The sequence below is a fragment of the Microcaecilia unicolor genome, chromosome 1, assembly GCF_901765095.1.
Source record: "Microcaecilia unicolor chromosome 1, aMicUni1.1, whole genome shotgun sequence".
Lineage (NCBI taxonomy): Eukaryota > Metazoa > Chordata > Amphibia > Gymnophiona > Siphonopidae > Microcaecilia > Microcaecilia unicolor.
Window position 1 is genome coordinate 310,470,746 of NC_044031.1, and position 23,327 is coordinate 310,494,072.

The window sequence follows — 23,327 nt, forward strand, 5'->3', positions numbered from 1 at the left end:
AATAATCAGATATTCAAAGCTGATGCCCGCACAGGTACTGGCTTTGAATATCCAGGAATAACTCTGTCAGAGGTGAGCAAAATGCTCACCGCTGCTGGCTGAATATTGGATCCCTATGTCCAGCCTATCTGCTCTCTGTTCCTACCCCCTTTGTCCCGCATCTCTCCTCTGAGTTCCTGTCCCTCCCTTCTTCCACTGTCCTTGATGTCCCCTTGGTGTCCCTGTCCCTAGCTCCATGTGCAGCAGCTCCCCTCTATGTCCCTATCTCTATTCTTCCCCTCCATCATATTTAGCACGCCCCCTTTGTATCCCTGTCTTCTCTTGGTTTAGCATTTCCCCTCTGTGTCCCTGTCACTATTTTCCTTGCCCCCATGCCCAGTATCTTCCTTCCCAGTACATCCATTCTCCCCTCCCTCAGTGGTCCAGCATCTGTGTTCCTCCTTCCCCTAGATGGCCCACCTCCATCCTTCTCCTGCTCACAGAGGCTGCAACATGCACCTTGGATCCACAGAGTGCCAGCGCATACAATGGAAGGGAAGCATGAGGCCTGCCTTGAGGCTTGAGCCCATGAGTGTGCTGAGGTAGCTCTGCTGCATCCCTCTCTCTCTAACATTAATATTGACATTGGAGGTGATGGGACTTGGCACAGCCACCTCAACATGCACATGGACACAAGCCTCAAGGCAAGACCCGTGCTTCCCTTCAGTTTTATGTGCTGGTGCTGTTGCTGCACTTCCCATGGAAATATAGCAGCAAAGACATCAGCTGAGAGAAGTGGAAGGCCGCAGTGGAATAAATCAGAGGTCAGCAGAAAACCAGCACGTACACTGGCCAGTTTTTTTATCCTGCCATTGTATGTGCTGGTTTTCTGCTGACCTGCCCCCCCCCCGCCCCCCCCCCCAGAGCAGACTGACCATTCAGGCAACTGGGCAGTGCCTAAGGGCCCAGAGATTGTAGGGGACCCAGAGGCTCTGCCAGGATGCCCACCGCACACTACAGCCCTCCCCGGTCCTACCTTTAAAGGCGCACCGCTGGTGATCTAGTGGCCTCTGTGGGGGGAACATGTTCTTTCCTGCCCATTGTGCTGCCGCTATTCCCCTTGCCCGGCACCACCTTACTTTAAAAATGGTGGCCAAGACTTCCTTCGGAAGTCTCATGAGACTGTCGAGACCCGCGAGACTACCGTGAGAGGTCGCCATTTTGAAAACATTAGACCACCAGGGCCTTCAGGTAGGACCAGGGCAGCAGGGGCGTCGGCTGTGGTGGTTGGAGGCCCAGACCACCCTCAGTGCCTGGGGGCCCCAGACCACTCTCAGTCTGCCCCTGTGGGCCCCCCCAAAGAAAACAATTGGCCAGGTCAGCCAAATACTGGTTGGCTGTTAACCACGCGAATTTTTTCCAGTGTAGTCTCTCCAGATTTGCATGTATCAGAATATAGATGAAACAGAGAGATCAACGTCAGAGTTGTAGGGGAAGAAGGGAAGAAACCAGGGAGAGTGAAAAAAAAAAAGGAAATGGAAATGAGATATTAGAAAAGGTTAAAGGAGAAAACAAGCAACAGGAAATGGAAAACGGAGACCTGGAAAAATAAAGTATGGTTGGACCTGGCTCCCTGCTCTAGTGGTTTACAGGCTTCCACCCAGTCTGGCAGCCTGTCTCACACTGGGTGTATTCATACTGACTGTCCAGGGCACATCTGCAGCTCCAGCCACCTCCTTCCAGCCCAGCATCTTGCTAGTTTTCTCACTCATCGGAACTAGATTTCCTTCCTGTCTCTGTGGTCCTCTGCTTGACCTTAGAAGCAACTTGCTTCAGTGCAGCCTCTCACCTCCACAGCTCTGGTCATCCTCTCAGGCTTCTGGCACCCTGATTTGGTTTCCCTTTCAGGTTGGGCCCACCTCTCCAGCATCTGTAGATCTGGGCTGAGGCATCCTTTTATCTTTTCTGGTCCAGCTCCTCCTGGTCTTCTTTTTCTTTGCTCCTGAAATTTCTTACCTAGGTGCTTTTCTCTGAGTACCAAGAGGGAGACATTTTGGCCAGTACTGAACATACATCCTGAAGCAATGCTATTTGTAGCCCCTGATTCTGCCCATTGAATTCAGCTGCAGGTCTCATAATGCATCTGGTAATGCTGTGAGAAATCCAGGGCTGGCCTTAAATCCCCCCTCTTAGAATTGGGTAACTTGGGGCTCTGTTTTCTTTTTTTTCTCCTGTTGTCACTTCCTCTTGCTGTAAATTCCTCTGGAACCCCTGGGGGGGAGGGGGTGAGCCTTGTCTTTCTTCTGGTCTGGGCTCTAGAGGGCGCTGTGGATTTCTATGGAAGGCTCTTCTTGACTGTTGGGCCCCTCCCTATCTGTCTTTCTTTGTGTGGCTTGTTGCTCCCCACATCTCTCCTCTATAAGCTGGTGCAGCTTCTCTTACTCCAGGTAAATACAACTTTCTTCCCCTGCCTTCCCAGCTGTTTATATCACTTAAAGACAACAGTTAGCATTTCCTACCCCCTTGCAGATATCCTTCTAGTCTAAAGCTTCCTGGCACAGATGCTAAGGTTGAACCATCCCAAAACGTGACACTGAAGGCCAAAGAGTGAGATTTTTCAGATGGTACATCCAGGATATAAAAGGATTTCAGTGTTGTATTGCTTTTAAATGAAAACAATGATATTTGACATGGCTTTGCAGCCTGTGAAACAATATGGAGTGGAGGCAATATGAGTAAATTCTCTAGTCTGAAAATTGCCTTCCATTCAGCAGCTACAATATGTGCATAGACTTCACAGCTCCTGAACCTGTAGATAAAGGGAAAACAGATGAAGCAGAGGAAGGTGTGCTCAGATCATGGGTAGCAGAATATCTTTGTGGTTGAAGGGACCAAACAAACCAACCAATCACCCCATGCTTTTGTGTTGCTGATTCTGTGTAGGGCACACTATTAGTGGTGCTCTGGCCCATCTCATTCCACTTTCTATGACTCAGATTTCATCCTTCTGTCATCCACTTGGCTTTTATGTTCTTGGGCTTGCCTCTCAGTGATCAAGATCAGTACACTGGCACTGAGGCTCTAATGCAGTGATCTTCCCAAATTTTTAAGCTGGGCTACTTTGGATCCAAATGAGCTGAAGGATAGCTGCTAAATCTTCCCATATGAAGCTTCAACACTGCTGATCAGTTTGTGGCAATGACATTCACCCCATCAGCCTGCCTTCAGACTTTTTATTGTGTGTATCCTCAAGGAGGTGGGCATTTTCAAATATGTTTTCTTTATTGAGAAATGCCTTGTCCTTCAAGCATGTGGCTCTTCCTCCCATCTAATTCCCCCTTTGGTAGAGAGGAGTTTTTAAATATGTCAGCTATGAAAATGTGCATTTCTTTGTATTTTGTTCAGTACAGGAGGAAGTGCATTTCTGTTTCTTTCTTCAGTGTTTCAACTTTTTTAAACTTGTAGCTCTTATTTTTTTTACTAGGTCACGGTCTGTGTTTGCTTGTGTAACTCAGGTGAGGGATTCTGTTAACAGTAGCAGTCCATCTTGTTCTCTTTTCCCAACTAGATGTGTGTTGGCATTCTAGAATATTTGCACTGCTGACTTTTCATAGGTAGAGTTGGTGCAGTTTGAGTTCTTGGACTTGGTGCTGGTATGATACTGTGGGATAGTTAGCTTCTGGGTCCTGTTTGGAAGGTTTTGTGCTACTTCACATAAGGGTCCTTTTACAAAGTGGTGGTAGAAAGTGGTCTTAGCGCACCCTTACTCGGGTCTACCGCAACCAGAAAATGGCCAGTTTTTCATTTTCAGAATTAATGGCCATGTGCGCTGCTTATTATTATAGATGGAAGTGTTGATTTTTGACATCCTAGCTGTAAGTGCTGGCAGCTATCCAGCTGATATTCAGACCGTGGGAGGCAGGCCGATTAAGTGTTGTGATCGGTTCTGAGCCCGGATATTCAATACTAGGTTGTTTCCTGTGACCGGCATTGAATATCTTTTTTTCCTTTTTGGCCAGCTTAAACTTAGCTGCCAAGTGAATATTCAGCACTGGCGGGTTAAGTTAATAGTAGCCAAAGATAGGACTGTTGAATATTCGTGACTAACTAGTTATATCGCACGATATAGCTGGTTAGCTACTATGTGCTAAGCACTAATTCAGCGGAGATAACCAGCTATGTCATGCTGAATATTAGCGCATAACTGGCTAAGTGCAATTTAGCCGGCCAGTTTCTGGCCAGTTAAATAGCATTGAATACTAGGCGATATGTGTATAGGTGCCCTGTTTCAGAAAAACATACATAGCCTCCGTTGTGTGCAAGAAGATCTCATGCATATTCATTGGGGAAATCCTGAAAATTCAACTGGGTTGTGGGCCTCGAGGACCAAGGTTGCCCACTCCTGGGCTAGAAGGATGGAGAATTATTTACATGGTTTTGATTGAAACAGCAAATAACCACTGGAAAGAACTTTTTCAGGTAGTTAATAGACTAATAGCAATGAATGAACAAAAATGGGCTTAAAAAACTTAAATGAGAAAAATCACATTAAGGGACCAGTCTGAGTCCCGACTTGATATACAGTAGCACCTAACTGGATAGTGCTGCCGAATATCCAGTCTGACCACCGCAGCATTAACCAGTTAGTGCTAGGCAGCCTGGCGGTGGAGCATAGGTGAACCTGGAAATTATCCAATAATTAGTGCTGGTGCCCAGATAACTATCTGGGCAAGTAAGAGCACATAAATGGCAATCCTAGGTTGCCCAGATAGCTATCAGGGTACTGTCTCTGAATATTGGCAGTACCTGGATAACTTCTGGTGGCTGCCCAAAACCCAGTCAGTGCCAGTAGCCAGATATGGCCGGACACTGAATGTCTGCCCGTGGTAGCTAGTGTTCTGAAAATTGTTGACCACTTTGGACTGAATATTGCCCAGTAAATATATAGTGATAAGGAATATAAATCCTTTCTGGCTGAAGTAGTATTAACAAAGTACAAAGCACGGCAGCATGCTTAAGGGCTCATTTTCGAAAGAGAAAAAGTCCAAAAAGGTCATAAAGCACCATTTGGAGGGATTTCTTCTGAAAACGTTCAAATTAGCATTTTCAAAACCTGTTTTGCAGATGTTTATCAATGTATTTCGTCTGTAGTGTGTCCATGTCACAATGGAATGTGTCGGGGGCATTTTGAAGGGCAAACTTAGGGCATGTCTAACACTTGGACATTTTACAGCCATAATGGAACAAAACAAAAACGTCTAGGGTGAAAACGTCAATGTTTTGGTCTAGGCCTGTTTTCAGAACGAATAAGGCCCAAGAAGGTGCCCTAGATGACCACTGGAGGGAATCAGGGATGAACCGTCCCCCCCCCCCCCTTCACTGACCCCCTGCCACCCTCAAAAACGTGACTAAAAATAGTACTCACCAGCCTCTATGACAGCCTCAGATGTTATAGCCAGGTCCATTAGAGCAGCATGCAGGTCCCTGGAATAGTGTAGTAATGGATGCAGTGCACTGTAGACAGATGGACCCAGGCCCATACCTCCCCCTACCTGTTACACTTGTGGTGGAAACTATAAGCCTCAAAAACTCACCAGAAACATACTGTACTCACATATAGATATAGTGGTGTATAGTTGGGGGTAATGGATTTTGGGTGGGTTTTGGAGGGCTCAGCAGACAACATAAGGGAGTACGGTGAAGTGTGTACCTGGGAACATTTATAGGATGTCCACAGCAGTAGGGTGCCCCATTGCTCTCCTGGGATGTTTGGGGGACCAGTCTGCTAAAAATGCTGGCCCCTCCTACATCCCAATGGCTGAGTTTCCCTGTTTTTCACTTATATGTTTTTTTTTACGAAAATGGCCTGAAAAGATAAATGCACAGAGCACAAAACCTTGTTACAAATGGTATGTTAAAAAAAAAGAAGTTTTGCGCTTTCGAAAATGGTCATGTTTCCTATTCGGATTTGGGATATTTAGCACAATATGTCTAAAGTCTGACTTAGATGTCATATCGAAAATGCACTTCCATATTTGCAAGGCACCACAGTTCGAGAGGGCTGCACCGTTGCTCCGGAAGCCAAACTGGCTCCCAATGAAAGCCATGGCTGATTTTAAACTACACATATTTTTCTTTAAAGTACTGTACAGTTTGGCACCACAGTATATGCAGCCTCTAGTGGAGCTTCTCCTATGAAATTCAACCCCAGGGGTCAGAGATTATTTACTCCTTCACTTCCCAGTTTTAAGAAATCAGTTTACAAATTGGTTCTTACAGCAGGGTTACTTAGGGTACCAAGCTATGGAAATCTCTCTCGAAACAAATCAAATGTGAGAACAACTACTGTAGTTTCCCTAAAATACTTAAAACCTTCCTTTTCAGAAAATATCTACTAATAGAATGTGAGCGTAACTTGAGTGGAGGAACGATAGGCAACATGTACACCATCTGTTCCAAAATCTAATTCTCCTAACTTTTTATCATTTAAATGTTCTATTAATAGAATTGTAAGCTACATTGAACCTGAACCTACTTGGGATAATGTGGGATAGAAATTTCAATAAATAAATAAATAAATAAATATTCAGCACGAGTTAACCGGCCAGGAACGGCCGCCAACCAGTTAACTCGCTTATCGGCAGCTATCCGGTCATTAGTGCCACTGAAAATGACCAGTTAGCGCTGAAGTGCAAGCCAGCTATGTCGGGGGCTTTTGGGGGTGGCGTCCCGTAAGCTGCCGATATTCAGAACTAACCAGTGAGTGTTAGTGTATAAATAAGACTGCATAAATAGCTGTCCTATCTTTATGTGCTAACAAATGGCTGGTTAGCTCTAAATATCGAGTTAACCGGGCATGTGCTAGTTGGCTTTGAAAAAAAAAACAAGGATATTCAGTGCTGGCAATCAGATATGGCCCAGCATTGAATATTCGGATTCAGCGCCAGTGGTGGGCATTAACAACGCTGCCAGCTGAATATGGGGGGGGGGGGGGGTTATATTTTTTTCTAAACCTTTAGCACCCTTAATTAATGGACAGTAAAGCCATAAGAACATCAAATACAGATTCCCAATGTATTGACACAAAATGAAGCAGGATAAATGGACTGTTCATGTGTGTGAAGGATTTATTTTCATTAACTGGTGGGAGGGTGGCGTTCATCTGTGTGAGTATATTTTAGATTGCAGAGACACCTTAGAGGCGTATTTTCAAAGCTCTTAGACTTACAAAGTTGCATAGTAACCTATGGAACTTTGTAAGTCTAAGGACCCTGTTTACTAAGCCGTGTTAACTGTGTACGTGCCTACAATATCCCTATAGGTGCCTAAACAGCACACGTGCTAATTGTAGGCATGTTAAAAATGCTAATGCGCCTTAGTAAACAGGGCCCTAAGTGCTTTGAAAATGAGCCCCTTAGCCTGTTATACTTTTTAGTGTAATTTGCTCGCTGCAGCCCTTCATTGGAATATTTATATAAAATATTAGTAGGTCTTTGTGTAGTATGAAAAATAACAAAAAAAGGGGATAGCAAGCACTGTATCACAACAAAAATATACTAAAAATATGCCAATATGTTGACATTGTGTAATACATTATGGGCGAATAGTAGGGAAGCAGGTCATGATCCCCTGAGGAAGCCCTTTCTCGGGTGAAACAAGGCACCCATTGTTGGGTGATACTTTCCTACGATATAGGGTTTAGCCATTGGCTGTCTTTCTAATGCTGTGTCTTTTAAGACTGCGGGTAAATGTGATTCATCACTCTGGATTACTGGAGCTACAGTCAGCTGGAATACAGCGTTTTTATGAATTATTACATTTGATGGTGGTGTATTGAAACCATTTATTCTCAGTAAGCAACAGATATGGCGATCACCTTTCCATGGATTGTTTATGAATTCTGGTGAGCATTTATTGGACAGTCTGTTGGATTTCACTGTAATTGTACTGGACACTTTTCTGTGAATTTATGGATATTTCTAGGTTTAGTATATTGGCACAGTTATAGCAGTTTTCACTGCAGTTGTATTGAAATATGTGGACATCTATATCTTGTCTTGAAAACTGTGCAGCTACAGCAATTTAAAGCCTTGTTTCTGGCCATTTATTTTATGTGTGCATGAGTGTGGATGGTAGAATGACTTTATGGATTGACCTCTGGGAAGCTTGCTTTGATTTATATAAGTAAGTTGGGAATTTGTATTTGATATTCTTAAGTCTTTACTTTTGTTTATTAAGGGTGTTTATTAAGGTGTAGAATAAAATGTAACGGGTTTGTATATTTTATCATTATATATTTTATGTAATAAGCTAATAGAAAAGACATCTTCTAGGAGCATATTGATTCTTTTATCTCTGGCTATATAATTTTTGTTCCATTTTTATTCTTTCTGACTTTGTATAGGGCTTCTTTTGCAAAGCCACGCTACTGATTCCCGGTGTGGCAAATGAGAGGAAGCCCATTCAACTCCTTTGGGTTTCCTCTCATTTGCAGCACGGGAATCGCTACTGTGACTGTGTAAAAGAAGCCCTATACAAAGTAGTTGAGAAATACCCGTCAGGGGGCAAAATAACTCTTTGAAAATTTAACAGAATAGCATGAACGTTTCATGGTGGAAAAGCCAGTGAAAAGTTATATTGAGTTTGAAAATGGGCTAGGGATTCCAGAGAAATAAGGCCCCCTCCCCCCAAAATTCCTAATGCATTTCTATGTTAGAAGCAGTTTTAGCTTTAGCAACACAGAAGACTTAGACTAAAATACAACAGGCAATTCCTCCTTTCAAACTGCCTCTTCCCTGTTCTCTATTGCCCTCATCCTACAAAACTACCCTCCACAACTTCCTGTTACCCCACAAACTGTCCCTCCAACTGCCAATCTGCATCACTTCCAAAACTACTAACTACAATTTCCCAACTGACCCAACCCACAAAATTAAACCCCTGAAATGGCTTCACCCCCAAACTTTCTCCCTACAACTGTCTAAGCACCTCATTGTCTGTCCCAACACCTAAAACTACCCCATCAGTAGTGTACCACCCTACTGACTGCCCCCAAATCACCCACACAATCGTCCAACCACACCAGTCTTTCCAACCCCTAAAACTACCTCATCACTGCTTTAACTCCAAAACTAGCCCCTTTGCAACTTCACTGCCACTCCATTATCTGCCTCCAACCCCTATAATTACCCCCTATAACTTTACTACTATACCATTCTCTTTCCTGGCCACCCCCAAAACTGTCTCCAACCCCTTCAAATACTTCCACAACTGCCTAGCCATCCCACAAACTGCCTCCAATCCCCCAAACATCTTCCCCTACAACTGCCCATCACCCCACTTGCTGTCCCCAACCTCCAAAACTATCTCCTGTAATTTCTACATTGTTCACAACCTGCCTCACCTGGCCTCTCCCACCCCCTGTAACTGGTCCAACCTACACTACCTGCTGAACCTCCTATCTAGCTCCACCTCCTCCAACTTCTGCCCAGTTCCTCCATGTCCCATAAACTATTCCCCCATCCAATAAAACTAAATTACTCCCTGCCCTTCAAAGTTAAAGCTGCCTGCTCCCATCTTTCCCCTGAATCAAAATCACTCACAGAGAAAGCATGGCCACAGACACATGCGCGGAAGTATTGTTTATGTCTATTATCTAATATAATAAAACGCACCCTCAACGTTCTGAGGACAACGTTCTATGAAGCCTTGAAGCCTGAAGCCTGAAGCCTTGAAGCCTGAAGCCTGAAGCCTTGAAGCCATCTGATGTCACTCCCAGGCTGAGGCTGAAGGGTTCGTGGATTCGTGGTGTGAAGCCTTCAAGCCAGCCAGCCGTCTCTGCCCCGCCCTCGCGACAAAACAAACAAATCCGGAAGCGAAACGTCAGGGAAGGAGGCGGCGCTCCCGACGTCTAGCCTTCCCTTCGCTGTGTTCCGCCTTCAAAACAAGGCGGAACACAGCGAAGGGAAAGCTAGACGTTGGGAGCGCCGCCTCCTTCCCTGACGCTTCACTGCACGAACCGCCACGGAGGTAAAGTTAAAAAGAATAAAAAAAAAAAAAAAGGAATGCATGGATGCGAAGGGGGGGGGGGCATGGATGCGAGGCATGGATGCGAAGGGGGGGGCATGGATGCGAAGGGGGGGGACATGGGAGAGAGCGTAGCATGGATGCGAGGGGGGGGGGGGTCATGGAAGGGCGAGAGGGGACTTGCTGGAAAAGGATGAATGGAGGGGGCAGGGGACAGAGGAGCATGGATGGGCATGGATTGGGAGGGCAGGACTCAGGGAGAGAGGGAAATTGCTGGATAGGGAAAAATGGAGGGGCCAGGTGACAGATGAGCATGGATGGGCATGGATTGGAAGGGCAGGACTCAGGGAGAGGGGAATTGCTGGATAGGGATGAATGGAGGGGACAGATGGGCATGGATGGATATGGATTGCAGAGCAGGCCTCAGGCAGAGAGGGGAAATGCTGGATAGGGAAAAATGGAGGGGCCAGGTGACAGAGGAGCATGGATGGGCATGGATTGGAAGGGCAGGACTCGGGGAGAGGGGAATTGCTGGATAAGGAAGAATGGAGGGGACAGATGGGCATGGATGGATATGGATTGCAGAGCAGGCCTCAGGCAGAGAGGGGAAATGCTGGATAGGGAAAAATGGAGGGGCCAGGTGTCAGAGGAGCATGGATGGGCATGGATTGGAAGGGCAGGACTCAGGGAGAGAGGGAAATTGCTGGATAGGGATGAATAGAGGGGACAGATGGGCATGGATGGATATGCAGGGCAGGCCTCAGGCAGAGAGGGGAAATGCTGGATAGGGATGAATGGAGGGGGCAGGTGACAGACAAACATGGATGGCCATGGATTGGGAGGGCAGGGCTCAGGGACAGAGGGGAATTGCTGGAAAAGGATGAATGGAGGGGGCAGGGGACAGATGGCCATGGATTGGGAGGGCACGGCTCACACTCTCTCTCTCATATACAATGTCTTTCTGACTCTCACTCTCACACACTCTGTCTCACACTGTATCACATTCACTCTCTATGTGCCACACAGTCACTCACACACTCGCTTGGTCTCATACACTCACTCAAACAGAGAATCTGTGTCTCACACACACTCTCTCTCTCGCCCACACACACACACTCTCACTCACACTGTGTCTCACATACACACTTGCACACACTCTCATTCTCACACACACACTCTCTCACAAACACACTCACACCCAGACTCACGCTCTCTCTCACACAATCACACTTTCACTCTGACTCTCAAACAGTCACTCTCACATACACTCTCCCAAACATACACACTCCGAGGAAAACCTTGCTAGCGCCCGTTTCATTTGTGTCAGAAACGGGCCTTTTTTACTAGTAATATATATTATTTTATTGAGCCTGCAAAAAGGTGGGATAATGTGGGGTACAAATGCAATAAATAAATAAAATATTGTACGATACCTTGTATGATCTTTTTAAGATCAAGGTTGCAGTTTAGAACTAATTTAAATGAATAAATAAAAATTAAACATTCACATAATTTATAGTATAAGGCCAGGAACATTCTCTGATCAGCTACCAGTTCAGTCTCTTCTCAGCCATCAGTTTCTTCTGAGCTGAAATCACTTTTCTGTCAGGATCCCAAACCTCCATCTCTGAGAAAGAGGGAAATTACTGCAGATTATTAAATAGCTATACACATCGGAAATAAAGATGCCATTCATCAAATTTAATCTTCTACAAACCACATTTTGAGTAATTATTAGTTTGTGAGGTAGGAAGAAGGCTAACAAATGAAATGAGGAAAAAAATAATCACGATGAACTTAATTATGTTCCTCCAGTAAAATAAAAAGAAAATAATATTTCCTGCAACAAAGTTGAGTTTTGCACATGACAAATAGCAAACTGAATAGATTAAATAAAAAGCCCATGTAGCTAGAAGACAAGAGACGAAATCTATTTACCCCATAGTAATTTGATTTCATAAGGTGTAAGAGATTACAGCAATGTTGTAGTTTTATTGTTTACTAAATTCAATTAAAGTGACATCTCTACATATCAGAATTTAAAATAATACCCCACAGTATTCAGCTAGGGTAGTCACTGTTGGATTTAAATGCCAATTGTCATGGTTTTTTATACCTGAATATTTAGGGGCCCTTCTACTAAGCCGTGTAGGCGCGCCAATTCGGAGATACCGTGTGGCCCGGGCAGTAATTTTGTTTTTTACGTGTGTCCACTACGTGTGCCAGAAACCGGGCAGTAATTGTCATTCTGCGTGCGTAGACCATTACTACCCGGGTAACGCATGAGACCTTGCCACTAAGTCAGTGGATGACGGTAAGGTCTCAGGCCCCAAAATGGCCGCGCGCCAATTTTAATTTTGCCGCATGTCCATTTTCGGCGCCCCAAAAAGGCCTTTTTTGCAGGCGCGCTGAAAAATGGACCTGCGCGCGTCCAATACACGCATCTACACCAGCACAGGCCATTTTCAACACACCTTAGTAAAAGGACCCCTTAGTGTTGGTATCTGGGTACCAGGTGGTGTTGAATATTTGAGTATAATCTGAATGCTGGCAATTATCCAGGCATTTCGTGATATTCATACCAGGACCTGGATATCTAACTGAGGGGTCCTTTTACTAAAGCGCACTGAAAAATGGCTTGCTGTAGTGTAGACACAGGTTTTGGGCGCGCACCGATCCATTTTTTAGCGCACCTGTAAAAAAGGCCTTTTTTAGGGGTGCGAAAATGGACGTGTGGCAATGAAAATTGCTGCATGTCCATTTTGGGTCTGAGACCTTACCGCCAGCCAAGACTCACGCGGTAACTGAGCGGTAATGACCTACATGTGCCGAATGCCACTTGGCGTGCGTCTGTTACGTGTGCCCAAAAATAAAAAATATTTTTCAGATGCACGTATTGGACAAGCGCCAAAAATGAAATTACCGCAAGAGCTATGCAGTAGTCAGGCGGTAACTTCATTTTGGCACATGTTGGGCGTGCATAGGCGCTTACACGGCTTAGTAAAAAGACTCTTGAATAAAGTCTTTTTGTTGTCCTACTTTTATCCAGGTAGTTACCTGGATGGCAAACTGAATATCACTCCAAAAACTACTCCCTACAACTGCCACACAATACCGCATACTGCCTCTACACCAAAAATATCCTCTGCAACTGCCACACCACCCCTAAACTGTCCCACCTCCCTAAAACTACCTCCTGCAAACTATCCCACTGCAAAAAACTATCTCTCAACTGCTCCACCAACCTGTAAATTGTCCAACTGCAAGAACTACCCCCCTACAGCTATCCCATCACCCCGCAAACTGCTCCACCCCAAAAAAATAACACCTGCAATTTTGCAAACCGCCCCAGACCGCAAGACTTCCCCACTACAAATTCTCCACCACCTCACAAATTGTCCCACACTGAAAACTAGTCCCACATAACTACCCACATGGTCCAAACTTCTCTTCCCCCTCAAACTGGCCACCCCATAAATGCCACACACACACAAATACACCGATTCCACCAGTGCATACACTTGGTATGTTAATGTTTCCCTATTCATTTCATTTTCTTTGGTTGAATTCCATTGTGAAAACTACTTTCAGAATCAGATGACTTTGTTATTGGTTGCTATGTGTATTTATTTATTTATTTGTATCCCACACCTATTTGTAGGCTCAATGTGGCTTACATAGTACCGTGAAGGCGATCGCCAATTCTGGTATGACAAATACAGAGTGGTATTGTGGTAGAGTAAAGTTCATGTGTGACAGACACACTAGGGAATAGAAAGGAGGAACAGTTAAGTTATGTCCAGTTTGAGCTTTAGTTTCGTTGTGTTGCAGGGTTCAGGCATTTAAGTTGGATCGTTAGGGTATGCCTTTTTGAACAGGGTAGTTTTTAGTGATTTCCGGAAGTTTACGTTATTTTCACGGCGTTTGGTAGTGCGTTCCATAGTTGTGTGCTTATGTAGGAGAAGCTGGATGCATAAGTTGATTTGTATTTGAGTCCTTTGCAGCTTGGGTAGTGGAGATTTAGGTATGTGCGTGTTGATCTTGTTGTGTTTCTGGTTGGTAGGTCTGTGAGGTCTGTCATGTATCCTGTCATGCATTGCCAACTAACCTTTTACTCTGGGCAGAGCCAGATTAAGCCATTATCAAAGTTTGTACATACTTTGTGTCTACATCTTTGGAGGTGGGGGGGGGGGGGGGGGGGGGCTTTTGAGATGTGCTCAGGGCCCAAGAATTTAGGATTGCCAAACATTTTCAGAAGTCAGCAGAATTTTTACATAAAAGTCCATAAGGTAGAAAGATGGGTAATATGTCCGGGCATTTTTCTGAATTTAAAACCTCTATCTGCAGTTCTCTAGTTCCCCCCTCCATTGTCTGAGTGAATCTGGAAGGTAGTGGGTGGAGAAATGGAAGGCAGATTTAGTCAAAGAAGGGAGGAGGTGACCTGGAGGAAGTTTCTGTGCTGTACAACTGAAGTTTCTGTTTATGGTAGGGAGGCAGAAGACAAATGACCCCCATCCCAAAAAAAATGCCCCAATACATTTCTTTTTTTTAACTTAAAATATTTTATTGATTTTAATAAAATTAACATTTTGTGTATACCAAAGAGATAAAACAGAAATACAAATAGATTAGGAATGAAACTAATTTCAAATTATGGTAACAACAATGAAGTAGATATAACCATGGAGAACACATTCCCCCCCCCCCCCCCCCCCCCCCCCCCCCAACTCTTTCCCTTATGACAGTAGTAATGAAGGATGGTTATTGAATGAAACATATGGAATTAATAGTCAAGTGTCTACAAATGCTTTAACTGGTGCCCATATCTTTTAAATGAGATTGTCTGTATTTCTGAGCAATATTGAATTTCATATTTGTTTTATGAGCCTACAGAACGGCACCAAAGATGCACGTTCAGTTCCAAGGTACTCATCCAGGAGCATAAAACATTTTGTAGAGCAATGGCAGTTAGTATAGATATTAGTCTGGTGTTGTCTCTGTTATGAGTTGAATTATCTGGAAAATTGTTAAATATAATTCCTTCATATGTCAGTGGCTCCATGATGCCAAATATTTCTTGTATGTTGTTGAGTCCAGAAGGCATACACTACAGGGCAATGAAATATTATCCATTGTGCCAATGTCTGTTGTACAGTGCCAACAAATTGGAGAATAGTTCAGAAACCTTATTTAATTTAAATGGTGACCAGAATGCTCTATGTGCTGTAAAATATAGTGATTGATGAATGGATGCTGATTTGCACATTCAGACACATTTGTTTCAAAAGTCATTCCAATTTTGTTCTATCATTTGTGTTTGAAATTCAGCAGACCAAATATTATGCAAAACAGACATCAATTTCTTATTTATATATTTTTGAATTATCTTGTACCAACTGGAAGCTTCATGACAAATTGCAGATATTTGTCCACAAATTTCCAGGAAAGATAGAAACTTTAATTTTGATATATATTATTGATTGTATAGATGCCTTTTTTTGACAAATCTGTCCACAAGGTTGGTTTTCCTTCCATTTTAATTTTCAAATTATACTGTATAGTCCATGAAAGTGAGCCTTCATATTATAGAGAAGTAAAGAATTTAATTTGTTTAAAGCTTTCCATGTAGAACTGTATATTGGATTGTTCTTAAGATTTTTAGGGAGCCACGTGCCAATTATATATTTTATGTTAATCAGCGTTGCAAGGCTCTTTTCAAGTTGAATCCAGCTAGGAGTTTGCAAGTTTTCATTTGAGTCCATCCAGTGCATACCTTGACTCAATATATATGCCCAGTGATAGTTGAAAATGTTAGAAAAATTAACACCACCCTGTTCCTTGGTTAGATATAGTTTAGAAGTGGCTGTTGTAAGTGGTCTATTATTCCATATAAATATTGTCAGTAGTTGGTTTATTGTTTTGTACAATTGTGGGTTAAAGAAAATTGGTATCATACTAAAATAGGCCCAGATTACAAAGATTTGAAACAACTCTACTCTTTAGTTAACAAACTAACGGATACTACAGCGCTCACATCTGTTAATAAAGGTATTCCACCTGCTGCAATTTTGGCCAAGTGTTTCCAAAGACAAGCTCATAAAATTAAAGAATTCCCTAACGCAGAGCAGTTTATGTATAAGTGATTTTCTTAGTGCCCTGGAACCGAGTTTAGGCGAGCACCCAGCAGACCGGATCGTTCTCTCTCTTCGCAGCTCTTACAGTAGATTCTGTCAAACAGGAGGTCCACAGGCTATCCAGTAAATTTTGCAAATTAGATGCTTGTCCAAACTATCTACTCAAATGTGTTCCTTGCTGCTTCATAGTTGATTTGACGCTGCATCTTAACTTCATGCTTGGTATTGGCTTGTTCCCTGAAACTTCTGGAAACATCCTACTTACCCCGATTCCCAAAGATGTCAAGAAAAACAGCCAGGATCTTGCAAACTATCGGCCAATTGCATCTATTCCGCTTTTCATGAAATTAATGGAGAGCATGGTTTACAAACAGCTCAAGGAGTATTTGGACAAATTCAACATATTGCATGAGTCTCAGTCAGGATTCCGTCCACTCCATAGTACCGAAACCGTGCTTGTCACCCTCCTGACCAACTTTAAAAAGGAAATAGCTGTTGGAATGAGAATTCTGCTTTTACAATTTGACATGTAGTGCTTTTGACATGATGAGCCATGACATCCTGCTTCAGCTTCTTGTCTACTTCGGTCTCAGTGGAAATGTATTAGCATGGCTGAAGGGTTTTTTAACCACCAGATCATACCAAGTTAGCTCTAACTCAAGCCTATCGCCTCGCTGGAAAGCAGACTGTGGTATGCCTCAGGGCTCACCGCTTTCCCCAACACTCATCAACCTAATGTTGGTTCCTCTGGCCGCAGCCCTTTCCAAACTAGGTCTCAACCCATTTATTTATGCGGATGATATCATTATCTCTATTCCTTTTAAAACAGACTTGAGCGAAATAGCCAGTGAAATACAGCTTGGGTTGCGTACAATGCTGGATTGGGCCAACACTTTTAAATTCAAATTCAGTACTGACAAAACACATTGCCTCATCCTCTCCACTCCCTATAACAAGTTTACGACCTCCACATTAATAACGCCTGAGCTTGTCTTACCAATCTCTGAGTCTCTGAAAATATTAGGTGTAATTGTAGATAGGCACTTAACTCTGGAGCAGCAAACAAACTCCACCACCAGACAAATGTTCTTCTCTCTTTGGAAGCTAAAACGCATAACGCCATATTTCCCTAGGGAAGTATTTTGAAGTTTAATTCAGTCTTTCGTCCTTAGCCACCTTGATTACTGTAATGGGATATATGCAGGGTGCAAGGACATGCTTCTGAAAAAATTACAAACTGCCCAGAACACAGCTGCTAGGCTTATTTATGGTAAATCGAGGTTTGAAAGCTCAAGACTGCTGCGTGAGAAACTGCATTGGCTCCCTGTCAAGGACCAAATAACATTTAAAATTTGCACACTGGTGCATAAAATTCTCTATGGTGAGGCCCCAGCGTATATGGACACCCTTGTCAGCTTACCACCTTGTAACTCTCACAGATCAGCTCGCTTGTACCTAAATCTGCATTACCCAATCTACAGAGGACTCAAGTATAAAACCACCTACGCTTCCACCTTTTCCTATATTAGCGCACAACTGTGGAATGGTCTACCTAAATTTGTGAAAATCACCCCTGATCATCCGACCTTTAAAAAATACCTTAAGACCTTCTTATTCGGGAAAGCTTACGCTCCTGACCCGCCCTGCACTGCTGTCTATTGAATTCCATTTCTCTTTCCATATTTCCCCACCTCTGCTATTACTTACTAACCTCTTGCTAGCCATTGACTGTTTGTTGTAGACTTGATGTATGCTTTCTGTAAATTCCTGTAAGCCACATTGAGCCTGCCCTTGGGTGGGAATATGTGGGATATAAACGCTATAAATAAATAAATAAACATATGGGAAGGGGCATTTTTGATATGGCGTCTAAATCCGGTTTTGGACGTTTTGCTGAAAATGTCTAAAAATCAAGTGGCGAACATAGCGATTTTCTAACCAGAAAAACGTCTTTCCTTTTGTTTTGAAAATGGCCATTTTCTAGACGTTTTGTGCTCACTCCATTTTTCTTTTTTGACCATTAAAAAAAAAAAGGTTGAAGGGAAAAACACACAAAAACAAGCCATTGGGATGTATGGGGGGCCAGCATTCTTAGCAGACTGGCCACACAGATATCCCAGCAGAGCAGTGGGGCACCCTAGGGGGCACCGCAGTGGACTTCACGGAAAAGGTCCCGGGTACACATCTCACCGTTACCCCCTTATATTGTATGGTGAGCCCTCCAAAACCCACCAAAATCCTACTGTACCCAACTTACACCACTACAATAGCCCTTATGGCTGCAGGCGACAACTATTTGTGGGTACAATAGGTTTTTGGTGGGTTTTGGAGGGCTCATAAGTTCCACTATATGTGTATCAGTTAGAGTGGGATATGGGTCTGGGTCCCCTTCTCTACAGTGTATTGCACTGACCACTAGGATACTCCAGGGATTTGCTTGCTGCTCTAATAGGACTGGCTGTAACATCTGAAACTATCATAGAGGCTGGTATGTACTGTTTCTTTCACTTCTTTGGGGGGGGGAGGGGGTCAGTGACCACTGGGGGAGTAAGGGGGAGTTATCTGGTCATTTAGGTCACTTTTTTGTGACTTAGTCGTGATTGAAACAGGTCTAGACCAAAACATCTAACTTTTAGCCCTGGACATTTTTGCTTTGTTCCATTACGGCAGAAAAATGTCCAAGTTCTGGGAACGCCCAGATCCCACCTCCAACACGCCCCTTGTGATTTGGGCACACTATAGATGAACTGCAAAGAAAAACATCTTAAAAATGTGTTCAAAAATAGAGATTTGGACGCTTTGGACCAAAAAATGTCCATCTGCTGCTTTGTGCCGCTTTTTGGGCGTTTTTCTGTTTTGAAAATGAGCCCCTTATTGTTTTGTTTTGTTACATTTGTACCCCAGGAACCACAGACATTTTGACAGTTTCAACTCTGCCACACCACGAGAGCCATTTCGGTTTCTATTTTAGACATAGATCCTTAACGTTAATGTTATGTTGGTTAACATTAATTGCGGATTGTAAATCTGGCATGGTTTTCAAACCTAAATATTTGATGCCTGATGACTGCCTTTTAAATGGATAGGTATCCATTAGACCTTTTGTGCAATGAATATTCAGGGGAATAGCCTCAGATTTGGCCCAGTTTATCTTATAGCCAGAGAATGAACCAAGAAAATCAATAGTTTTTAATAACATAGGTATAGTTATATTTGGTTCAGTGACGTATAATAGGACGTCACCTGCATATACAGATAGTTTATATTCAGAGTTGCCCCAGTTTATACCACGTATATTAGTATTTTCATGAATAGCAAGGAGGAATGGTTCTAAAGCTAGATCAAATAAAAGCGGAGAGAGAGGACACCCTTGTCTATTAAGGAAATCCAGAAGCAAAGTTCTGCAGAAAAAGCAGTGCAGTCCACAAAAGCAGAACAGATGTCGTAAAAAGTTAAAAGGCTTTTATTCTTGCCATCTTTTTCGAAAATACGATTCGGCCCACCCCTTCACGACCCGTTCTCGGAGATGGACGTTCTTACACATGGGCGTTTGCGTTCGATTATGCCCCTCCACGTAATGTTTTAATCATATGATAGAATTTATGGCCAAAGCAAAACATCTCAAGAATTTTAAATATATAATTGCATTGGACTCTGTCAGAGGTCTTCTCTGCATCAAGTGAGACAGAGAAGGCCGGTGATTGTACTTGTTTTACAATTTGTATTAGTTGGAAACAAAGTCTAGTATTATTTGATGAGTGTCTGTTTCCAGTGAAACCAGATTGGTCAGTGTGGATTAATTGTGGTGGTCAAAAACAGTGAGGCAATGGAACAAGAAGCAAAAAAAGAATGAGGCTAGAGTAGTGAGTCTGTACTTCATAATACATAAGTCAATATGCATTGCACAAACAAGAAGATTCCAGAGACTTGACATGGCTGTGTTTCGGCAAAACAAATGCCAGTGTCAGGAGTCAAATGAATCTAAAATGTGTCATAAACCAAAATGTGGGTGGTAAATAAATATGAACAGCTAGATCGGACTCTTGAATTCAGCAAACGGCATCCAGTAATCACAACTGGATATATGTGAAGCATTTCAGCAAAATTTAGAGGGCGAAGTGCTGTGGAAGGAGTGCTACTGCACTCAGCTTCACATGCGTCTGATTGTGATTACTGGATATTGTTTGCTGCATTTGAATGTCCAATCTAGTTGTTAGTATTCTTAATCTGCAGTAAGAAAGTAGGTTTATGAGTTGATTGATAGAGGAGGTGGAGCTAAAAGTGATAATGGCTCTCGTTTGGGGGGACAAGGGTCTTTGGTTGCTTGTATCCCCCGTCGGGACTCTAGGTGGAGAGGGGCATCCCAAAGTGACTAAGAGGGGCATTTTTGAAAGAAACGTCTACGTTGGAATTTGGATGTCTTTTTAAATGTCCAAATTCGGAGGCGGGGAAAAGGTCATTTTTGAAAAAGATGGATGTCCATCTTTGTGTTCGAAAATACCATGAACTTCCTTGGATTTGGACGTCTTTGATTTTTGCCTGTTTTCGAAACCAAAAACGTCCAAGTCTAAAACATCCAAATTCAAGCCATTTGGACATGGGAGGAACCAGCATTTGTAGTACACTGGTCCCCCTGACATGCCAGGACAGCAATCGGGCACCCTAGGGGGCACTGCAGTGGACTTCATAAAATGCTCTCAGGTACACAGTTCCCTTACCTTGTGTGTTGAGCCCCCCACCCCCCCACCCCAAAACCCACTACCCCCAACTGTACACCACTACCATAGCCCTTACAGGTGAAGGGGGGCACCTATATGTGGGTACAGAGGATTTCTGGTGGGTTTTGGAGGGCTCGCTATTTCCTCCACAAATATAACAGGTAGGAGGGGTATGGGCCTGGGTCCACCTGTCTGAAGTGCACTGCACCTACTACGAAACTACTCCAGGGACCTGCATGTGCTGTCATGGACCTGAGTATGACATCTGAGGCTGGCATAGAGGCTGGCAAATAATATTTTTAATCATGTTTTTTGAGGGTGGAAGGGGGTTAGTGACCACTGGAGGAGTAAGGGGAGGTCATCCCCGATTCTCTGCAGTGGTCATCTGGTCATTTCAGGCACCTTTTTGTGCCTTATTCTTAATAAAAACAGGTTCGGGTAAAAATGTCCAAGTTTTAGTCATGGACGACTTTGCTTTTTTCCATTATGGCTCAAAGACGTCCAAGTCTTAGGAACGCCCAAATCCCGCCTTGAACATGCCTCCGATACACCCCCTTGAGATTTGGACGTCCTTGCGATGGACTTCTGACAAAGACGTCTAAAGTTGGGTTTCAATTATATCGATTTGGACGTCTCTGTGAGAAGGACATTCAAGTGCCAATTTATGTCACTTTTTGGACGTCCATGTCTTTCAAAAATGAGCTTGTAAGTAAACTCAGTCTGAATTGAGGAGTAGTTGCTGCCCCATTAAGAGGCAACTGTGAGGGCGTGAGAGTTGAGGGTGGGTAAGGGGAACCCAGCCCGAAGCTGGAACCAGAATGGGAATTCTCTTCAAGACCGGGAAATGCATCTTTGGAAGAAGGACAGCCTAAAGATTCTGTGCCTGAGGGGTGGATTATGATCAAGGAAATACAGGAGCTGCCTTGGATTATAACTAGCCTCCGGGATGAATAAAGGACAGGAGTAACTGTAGATGTGTAAATACTGAAATTGCTAAGAAGATCAAGCTTGGAACAAAGAGTGAGAATCTAATGTACAGTCTTGAATGGACAGGAGGGGTGACATTGTATATATGGAGTTATAAGACATTGATTTACCTGCTGGTTGTAGAGAGTTCAGTAAAGTTGAGTTTGCGCTAAATCAGCCTTCTTGGAGTACTGTATGGTTCTTTGGCAGCGGGAGTCAGGACGCTTGCTCCCTGGACTGGTAAAGTAACACTGAAAAACCTTCTCTTAATTTCCCAATCCTCAGATCTGTATTCTGGATCTTTAACCCACTCCCAAGCTCGAACTGATACAGGGATAACAGTAAAAATCATAAAGCACCCAAACACTATCAAAAGGCATCATGGAAGACTTTTTTACTTCACATTATCTACTGCGCCACTGAGTCAGTATATCAGAAGTGCACTGAGCCACGGGCTGCCCTTTAAATGCCAGCTTTCCCATTGCAGAAAATGATTGATGGTGTACAATGCACTGTGGAATAAGCCAAACTTGTGGGGCCCAAAGAGTTTGAAACAAAAAAAAAAATCCTGTGTTCTTCATAAGGGCCCTTTTAAGAAAATAGAGGGGTTCTTTTTCTTTTAAATTTTTGTGTGCTCCTTGTGGGTGCTCTAATAGTATATATAATGCATTTAAAACTTGGAGACACTACTTAAAACTTAAAAAGGTGGTTCAATCTAAAAAGTGATCTTAATAAAAGGTATTTTTGATAAAAAAAATAACTTCAATCAGAGCTGGACGCCACAAAGTATCAAGATCTCTGAAAATTAAAGCTTAAAACTTGACGCCATAATGATTAAATGGTACTAGAATAGTAGTAAAAATTGTATAGCTGTGGGCAAGCTGCTCAGGCCTTCTTGGAGTCTACTGGATGCTACTTCTATGTGATCCAAGGGGCTGAAGGCGGATGTGATAAAGGAGATAGTTCTTGCCAGTGGTTGGGATAACTGCAAGCAGAAGTTGTACAAAAACATAGTAATGTGGAGGGGCATAATCGAACGGCGCCGGCCAAATAGATGGCCGGCCATCTATTTGACCGGCGCCGCAAACAGCAGTACCCAACCATATTATTGAAAAAGATGTCCGGCCATTTTTCGTTTCGATAATACGGTTGGGGCTGGCCAAATGTCAGAGATCGCCGGGTTTGAGATGGCTGGCTTCGGTTTTCGCCCATAATGGAAACTAATGCCGGCGATCTCAAACCCGGCCAAATCCAAGGCATTTGGTCGTGGGAGGAGCCAGCATTTGTAGTGCACTGGTCCCCCTGACATGCCAGGACACCTAGAGGGCACAGCAGTGGACTTCACAAATTGATCCCGGGTGCTGAGCCCCCCAAATCCCCCCAAAACCTACTCCCCACAACTGTACACCACTACCATAGCCCTTAGGGATGAAGGGGGGCCACCTACATGTGGGCACAGTGGGTTTTGGGGGGGTTTGGAGGGCTTAACATTTACCACCACAAG